This window comes from Hydra vulgaris, chromosome 02, assembly GCF_038396675.1.
Source record: "Hydra vulgaris chromosome 02, alternate assembly HydraT2T_AEP".
NCBI lineage: Eukaryota > Metazoa > Cnidaria > Hydrozoa > Anthoathecata > Hydridae > Hydra > Hydra vulgaris.
Genome location: NC_088921.1, coordinates 64071930 through 64080292, shown reverse-complemented (window position 1 = coordinate 64080292; position 8363 = coordinate 64071930). Strand labels below are relative to the sequence as shown.

Here is an 8363-nt window from a genome sequence, read left to right as displayed (position 1 = left end):
CCATTTCTAAGACTTGGTCTCTTTTCCTGTGAGGTGCCTCATATATACAATTTGTATAAATTGTATTACAATAGTGACAAGCAATTACAAACAGTTATAAACGGATGAGTTAATATGTAATTAATTATTCATAAACTTATTTTATAATTATGGATAAAATAAATATCAATAGTATTTTATATGGATGACTTATTAATACAAATGAATTATTAATAAATATGACATTTATATGTACGACTAAAACCAATATATATTTTTTTCTTTTAGATATTTAATAAACTTAAATAGTGAACTACGACTTCAAGAACTTCTCAATGGAGAAAAATTAATAAAGGTATTATCAAGTTAGCTTCTCAAACCAACGTTGAAACAATCAAAAATATTACAGTTGACGATGACAATGATGTGAATCAAGATTTTGGTTTGTTCGACAGTCCTAATCTTAGTGTTACTGATTCATCTGAGAGTTGTGATGAAAATGATAATGAGAAAGAAGTTAGATTTTCAGACAATGGTGCAGAAGATATGTTTTAACCCATGTTAGCAAAATGGGTTGTTCGAAATCAAATTTCTAACATAGCAACAAACGAGTTACTTAAGTTGATGCAATCATTTGGTCATATTAATTTGCTAAATGATGTAAGAACATTGGTAAATACACCTAGAGTGTTGAAGTAAAGGTTAAATTTGGTGGAGAGTATATTTATTTTAGGTTACAAAAATGCATGCTTAAAATTTTAAATAAATTATCCAACATAGATAAAATTGATTTGGTTGTTAGTATTGACGATTTTCCCTTATATAAAAGTTCTTCTGTTGAAATATGGCCAATATTATGTCAGTTTTCAAAATCGCTACCATTTATTGTTGCAATATTTTGTGGAAATGCATCATCAGAGAGTGAATTTTTAGAAGATTGTTTAGAAGAATTAACATCTTTAAGTTTTAATGGTGTCGAGCATGCAGGAAAGCATTATCCTGTTTCTCTGAAGTATTTCTGTTGCTCCAGCAAGACAATTTTTAAAATCTATTACCAGTTATAGTGGCTATAATGCATGCGAACGCTGTGAAGTTCCTGGGGAATATTTAAATAACTGTGTTATATTTGAAGGACTAAATTATCCATTAAGATCTGATATTGGGTTTAATTTATTTAATTACAAAGAACATATATGAAAAAAAAGTATATGTAGTTTGTCATCAAGAAATCTTCCTTGTATTTCTGGATTTGTTTTAGACATAATGCATCAATGTATATCTTGGTGTGGTTAAAAGAATCTTGACATATTTGTATCAAGGTCCAAAGGTATCTAGACTTGCACCAGCTCAAAAGGCAGCCATATCAGATTATCTTCTCCAACTTAATGGCAAAATGCCATCAGAGTTTGCCCGACAACCACGAAGTCTGGCTGAGTTTAAGCGATGGAAATCCACAGAGTTTAAGAATTTTCTGTTGTATACTGGAATGGTTGTACTAAAAAATATTGTTTCGCACCAATTTTATCACCATTTCTTGTCATTATCTGTAGCAGTGATCATAATGGTTGATGACGAGTTTTTTTTAGATAGTGAACTAGTGTCATACGCACAACGGCTTTTAAATTGGTTTGTCAGCGCTGCTCCTGTTTTGTATGGACAAGATTTTTTGAGTTATAATGTTCATCATTTAACGCATATTGCTGATGACATCAGTAATCATTCCTCTAGTCTGCAAGAAATCTCTACTTTCCCTTTTGAGAATTACCTGAGAACTCTTAAGAAGTATATTTGTAAACCTCAAAATCCATTGTCGCAAATAACTAAAAGAATTGCCGAAATCGAAAATCAAAATAATATCAATATAAAAATATCAAAATGAGAAGAATATAAAAACAAAATTTAAGTCTAATAACAATAAAGATATTGAATGTAATGTATACAAGTTATCCAGACTAGATTTAGCAATCCGTGTTGCTCAAAACTTGTGGATTTTTATCTTCTACATGAAAACAGCGGGTTTCAAAGAAAAGTTATTAAAAAGAAAAAAATAGGAAAAAAAGCATGTGCTTTTCCATATAAAACTGGGACTGTTATTATACCGCTGAATCACAATATTAAATTATAGATACTGTTTATAAGTTGTTCATTTGTATTTTTTATTATTACTATTTTGCAATTTAATATAATTTTTCTTTGAATATGTTTTCGAAACTCTAATTCACACATGACCTAAGCATGTGCAAAAAAGCGTAATGATGATGATGACTTTTTTTTTGTGTAACACACACAAAAAAGTATAATTATGTGCAAACTATATTTTGTTTTATTGTATTTAATGATTAATTTTCAAATTTCAATTTTATCAGTTAATAAAATCCATCTTAAAATTACACTTTTTGAAACTATGGCTTGGACAAGAGTCAAAAAAGATATGATCCAACAGATGATTGGCTTAAATTTAAACTGAAATACACCAAAATTACAGTTATTTTCAAATATTGTGTTAAAATAAATACAAATGGTTTATATTTGTACTTGTTCATATTTATATTATACAACTATTTATATTAGTCATATGTAAGAAAAGTATATCGCAGTTATCAAATTTTGATTGCTTTATTCAAATATTTAGATAATGATAGAGGTGTATGCGATGAGTATGGTGATAATGTTACTGCTGGAGAGACCACTGGAGTAATGGAAATAATGAGTAAGAAATTTTCGATTTTACTTGGTTTGTATTTAATTGTAAAGATAAAGTAATGAAACAAAGTTTGATTCTTCGATGCATTTGAATTGTTAGTTTAAATTTGCTTAAAGTTCTAGAAAAATCTATTTTCGAAGTAAAAATTCTCCTTTGTTTTAAAATACTTGTAAAAAACTGCAAAGTTTGTTTTGTAAAATTTAGAGTGTAAACAAATTTCTCCTAATAAAAAATGAATTGTATTACCACTTCCTGTTCCTCCTACTAAGAAAAAGGGAACAACGAAATCTAGTTTAGGTATACACTTGATCAATTTTGTGCTTGCTCTATTATGTTAGTAGTGGTTTTAAAATATTAATGTAAATAAGATGTGTTGTATAGAAGTCCTTTGGCAATATTGATTGATTTTTTATTATCGATACAAGGCTTGACGATCTGTTTAGATTAGTTGCTACTTTTAAAGAAACTAAAGATGATGTTTATCATCTTCCCCAGCCATTTGCAGAGCTTGCAGATTTGACTACGTTTGATGCAGGATTGACGAATCTTAAAGAGTTCAAATCATTTGTAAGGTTTTCATTGTTTCAAATTAATTATACAACACAAGTATAAAAATGAGACTGTGTGAGTCATTATAAATTTTATGTAAGAAATATTCAAACCATAAAAATACGGGATGACTCATTTTTTCAAAGGGTGACTAAATTTTTGAAAAAATGCCTCTTGGTAGCCTTGCGGGACAATCGAACATTTTTTTACTTACAAAAGAGTGTTTGTTAATAAAACCATGTTTTGAACAATGATAATTTTATTTCTTGTGATTATTCAAAAGAAACCTTTAAAAAAGCATTTAAAGTAATTATAAAGTAGGTTTAAAAATAAATAGACCATGGTGCAATATATAATTTTACTAAACGTTATAAAAAGAAGCTGACTTGAATTATATTAGACATGCACCCAATTTAAAATGTTTCAAAATGCTCTTTTTTAATACTCTTTCACAAATATATAATACAAATATAAAATATTAAAATTAGCTGACTACTGAATATCATAGCGGACAACTCAAGTAAGACATAAAATATATTTCAGTTGTCCTCAGGACTACCTGAAAAGGGTACATTGCATTTTGTAACTTGTAAAATTACTTTTCAATTACAGGTGAAAGAACTTTCTAGACTCGGTGACATCAGTGCAAAGAAATGTGTAGCAAATGTTTTAAACAGGTATATTTCAATATACTTGTTCAGTATCAAATCACATGTATATAGACTAGTCTAGATTGGTTTTTCTATTAACTCTAACTACTAAGTTGTCTAATTTTTCAGATCCTAATTAAGATATACATTGTTGTTTATTGCATAATTTTGCCATGATTTTATTAGTTTATTTTAGTTATTTGTAGTTTCAGATATTGTTAATGTTTTTTTTCAAATTATTTGTTATTTCTTTACAGGTTAATGGCAAATAAACTGCATGCAAAGTTTAATTTGACTGGATCTAATACAAAACAAACAAAAAAGATTGGATTCCAAACTTTAAATATTTGTAGAGGTGTTATTGATATGTATATTATATGTATTTGCGCTGATCCCACCAATATATATATATATATATATATATATATATATATATATATATATATATATATATATATATATATGTGTGTGTGTGTATATATATATATATGTGTGTGTATATATATATATATATATACACATATATATATATATATATTTATATTTATATATATATATATATAATAGGTGTACCGGGTATGATATCCAGTCAGATATGTAGTATTTTAGATAATTTAAGATTATTTCTCAGAGCTACGTTTAAGATTAACTTTTGTTATTTTGGGCTATCGATAAAAAAGTACTGGAATTCGTCACTTTTTTGGCATTCCTGGAAATCTTCATTATTTCCAAGAAAAGTCTTGGAAATAATGACGCAAATGTCCTGGATTTTCAAATTTTTTTTAATGTTGGGAACCTTGATGATATAAATGATAGATATAAGAATCCCAGTGAACCCTTGTTAAAGGATTATACTCCCGATAACTTGGGTTATGTATAAGGATTACGGCTGATATTTCGCTTCAGCTTTAAGCTGATTGGGTCAATTTAGTCAGCGAGAAGGCTGATAGTATTACCATATACATAAAACAACAATTTTTAGCAAATTCGATTTGAAAATTTTTACAAGTAAGTTTAAGTTATTTTAGATTTTCATCACTTGTTAGGGTTTTTAGAGATTTATTTAAAAAATATATTTTATTTTCATAATTGTAAAGATTGCTACCAAAAAATTATCTTTAGGCAATTAATAAAGTTGTGTAAAGTGCACAATCATTAACGATTGCAAAACTATAATTCCCTATTACATATAGAGCTAACTTAATAAATAGCATTTATTAAGTTGGCTCTCCGTTTCCAACTTCACCGATAACGTTTATGTGCTTTGAGTGGGATCGAACTCGCAACCCTTGGATTAAGAGTCCAATGCTCTAACCACTGTTCCACGGTAAACATGTAATTAAACATGAGTTGTTTTTTCACATTCTCTTTTGAACAATGTGAAGTAAATTAATGCTTGTAAATTACAAAGTTGTAAGATCTTACTTGAAAGAAGTTTTCATTTAGATGCAGTAACCCGATAGTTTAAAATACAAAAACACGATACTCGAACATATTCGATTGTTTGAAGTTTGCACCATATCGATTGGACGGTGGGAAACGGGCATCAAATCAAAATAAGACAGAAAGTTATAAAGATACTGATAGTTCTTTTATTTGCGATAAAGAAAACGGTGACATTTTATCAAGATCTTTTTAAAAACAATTTAAATTTTGTATAATTTTTTGTTTTAAAAATGTTTTAATTATCTTAGAGGTTTTATTTATAGTTAAGTTATCTGCGTTTGCACAATGGGCTGCTCATTTTGTAAAATTATAATAAGAGATAATATAAAATCAAATATTGGGCTTTGGTATAGTTAGAAATTTGTTAGGACTTGCTAATGGCCATAATTTACCTTGAATTAGTAAATACTTGGATTCTCCACACCTATTTATTTTCAGGGCATTGCATTAATGTTATTGTGAGTTGACTACTCACAACAACACTATATTGTACAAAAAATAAATGTTTTGCGGGTTTAAAGATTCAAAAAAAAATCTATTTTTTTAAGGTTCATAAACTTGAATATAATTTGGTTGAATCAACGCTAAATCAACGTTAATCTAACGTTGATTTATGGTTTGTTTTCAACGTTAGTCTAACGTTTGGTTTCAACGTAGATTTGTGTTTCCATTTTAACCAAAAATCAACCATTTTTCAACATAAAATCTCAACGTTTTTTCAACGTTATTTCAACGTTGATGTGCTTGCTGGGATGAAATTGGCATTTTCTCTAATAATTTGCCAAGGTAACCTAAAATAATTTTGTGCAAAAGATAGAAACAATCTACATTACTATGTCTTCCTCTTGTATAATATTTTTCACGCTTATTTTCCTTTGTTAACTGCAGATCATCAAATATCATCAAATTATTCTTGTTAATATCAAGATCCTCAGGATTTGGTACATCTTCATCTGTTTCAAAAAACTTACACTCCATATCTGCTTTATCTTTCAAATTTTTTGAAACTTCTTCAATTACAAAATCTGGATTTGCATTTGATTTTTGTGTTTCATCGTAAAACCTTAATAGATTAAGAATAACTTCTTTTGGTAATTTTTCTTCAAAAAATCTTTTTAATAATTTGTAATCTAGTTGAAAATGAGACTTTCCAAAAACTTGTAAGTTATTATAATCTAACCAACCAGGTTTCAAAAGTAAATTCAATAATAAATTAGTTTTTCCACAACACGACTTTCCAACAATAATTCCTCTTATACTTTTTGGAAACATTTTACTATTATTTCGCCTATTTTCATTTTCATTCAATGACAAACGTTCAATGTCCATTTTTATATACAAGATTTTAATTTTTTATATATAAAAATGTACTGCGTTAAATGTAGAAACAAAACAAATACACTAAACTTGCAAAATGTTGTGAGTAAAAACAATAGAAATATGCAACGTGAAACTGAAAAGCGCTGTTTGCGGAAAATAAAAACTCAATTTGTATCCTCAAAAACAGGAGGAGATTTAGTGAGTTCGATTAATTCAGCAACAAGTAAAATAAAACTACCATGGTCGAAGTTTCCAGGTGAAATGCATTTACCTAAAATGAACTTTGCCGGTCCAGGTACTAATTTAGATGAACGATTAACTTCTACTGATGCATATAAAGAATGGAGTAAACCTATAGATAGAGTTAATAATGCAGCTTATCATCATGATCTTGCTTATAAATACTTCGATGATACCGCAAAAAGAAATTTAGCTGATAAAATTATGATCGAAGAAATGGATTCTATAAAAAATCCAACAATACGTGAAAGAATCGAACGAGGTATTATGAAACCTATTATAGCATCTAAAGCTAAGTTTGGGTTAGGTCTTTCAGACCCATATGAATTAGGTCTTTCAGACCCATATGAATTGGGTGTTAAAAGTACTCAAAAAAGCTACAAACAATCAGTAAAAAAGAAGAGGATAAAGACCTGAAATGGACTGACAAACTTGCAAACGAACTTCTTAAACCAGTTGTAAAACATTTCAAAAAAAGAAAAGTGATTGTAAATCTTCCATTGAAGAGTAAAACTGGAGTTGATGTTGCTAATGCTTTAAATAAAATCTTTAGAAATTCTTCGAATTTTCAAGAAAGAAAGTGTCAAAAAATATGGGTAAATAAAGGCTTAGAATTTTATAATAAGCATGTTAAAGCGCTAGGTGTTGAGTTATATTCAACTGAAAATGAAGAAAAAAGTTGCGTAGTTGAACGTTGGAATAGAACAATGAAAGATAAAATGTTTAAGTACTTTTCAGCTAATTCTACTAGAAAATATATTGACGTTTTAGATGAAATGGTAAATAAATACAACAACACAAAGCATTCTTCAATTAAAATGACACCAGTTGAAGCAAGCGATAAAAAGAATGAAAATATTGTTTGGTTAAATCTAAATGGAAATGTACGATCAGAGACTGTAAAGAAAAAGTTTTCAATTGGTGATAGAGTTAGGATAACTAAAAAGAAAGGAACGTTTGAAAAAGGATACACACCGAGATGGACTGAAGAAGTTTTTACAGTGTCACAAGTTCAGTTCACAGATCCACCAACGTATAAAATAACTGATGATAATAATGAAGAAATACATGATAATTTTTATAAAAAAGAAATGCAAAAAAGTGATCAAAACATATTTAGGATTGAAAAAGTTATTCGTAAACTCAAAAACAAATCATTAGTAAAGTGGTATGGATATCATGAGTCGTTAAACTCTTGGGTTGACAATAAAGAATTGATAAGTCTGATTTAAAAGGATTTAAAAGTAATTTACTATTATGCGTAGCTAGATTACATTTACGCTTGAGCTAAATTTCATTTATGCTTAGGACCTCAATGAGATTTCAGTTATGAAATTATAGCTTGAAAAATTCTTCGAATTTACAAAATTACAAAAAATAGCTCAGAGTTTGTAACCATAATATTATATTAATATATTATTATATTACTACATATTAATATATTAATATGACTTAAAATTATGGATCAAATTATT

At 28.0% G+C, this 8363-nt stretch overlaps 1 long non-coding RNA gene across 2 annotated transcripts; it reads left to right on the top strand.

Annotated features, from left to right (window-relative positions):
* Nucleotides 1-265: 265 nt before the first annotated feature.
* Nucleotides 266-5570, top strand: LOC136077105 (uncharacterized). Of its 2 annotated transcripts, none has more exons than XR_010636828.1 (7): nucleotides 266-2463; nucleotides 2612-2689; nucleotides 2888-2980; nucleotides 3127-3250; nucleotides 3845-3909; nucleotides 4140-4237; nucleotides 5329-5570. It is a non-coding gene; the product is annotated as an uncharacterized LOC136077105 (long non-coding RNA). The 2 variants fall into 2 exon arrangements; XR_010636827.1 differs by having other exon boundaries at nucleotides 2341-2500.
* The last annotated feature ends 2793 nt before the right edge of the window (nucleotides 5571-8363 follow it).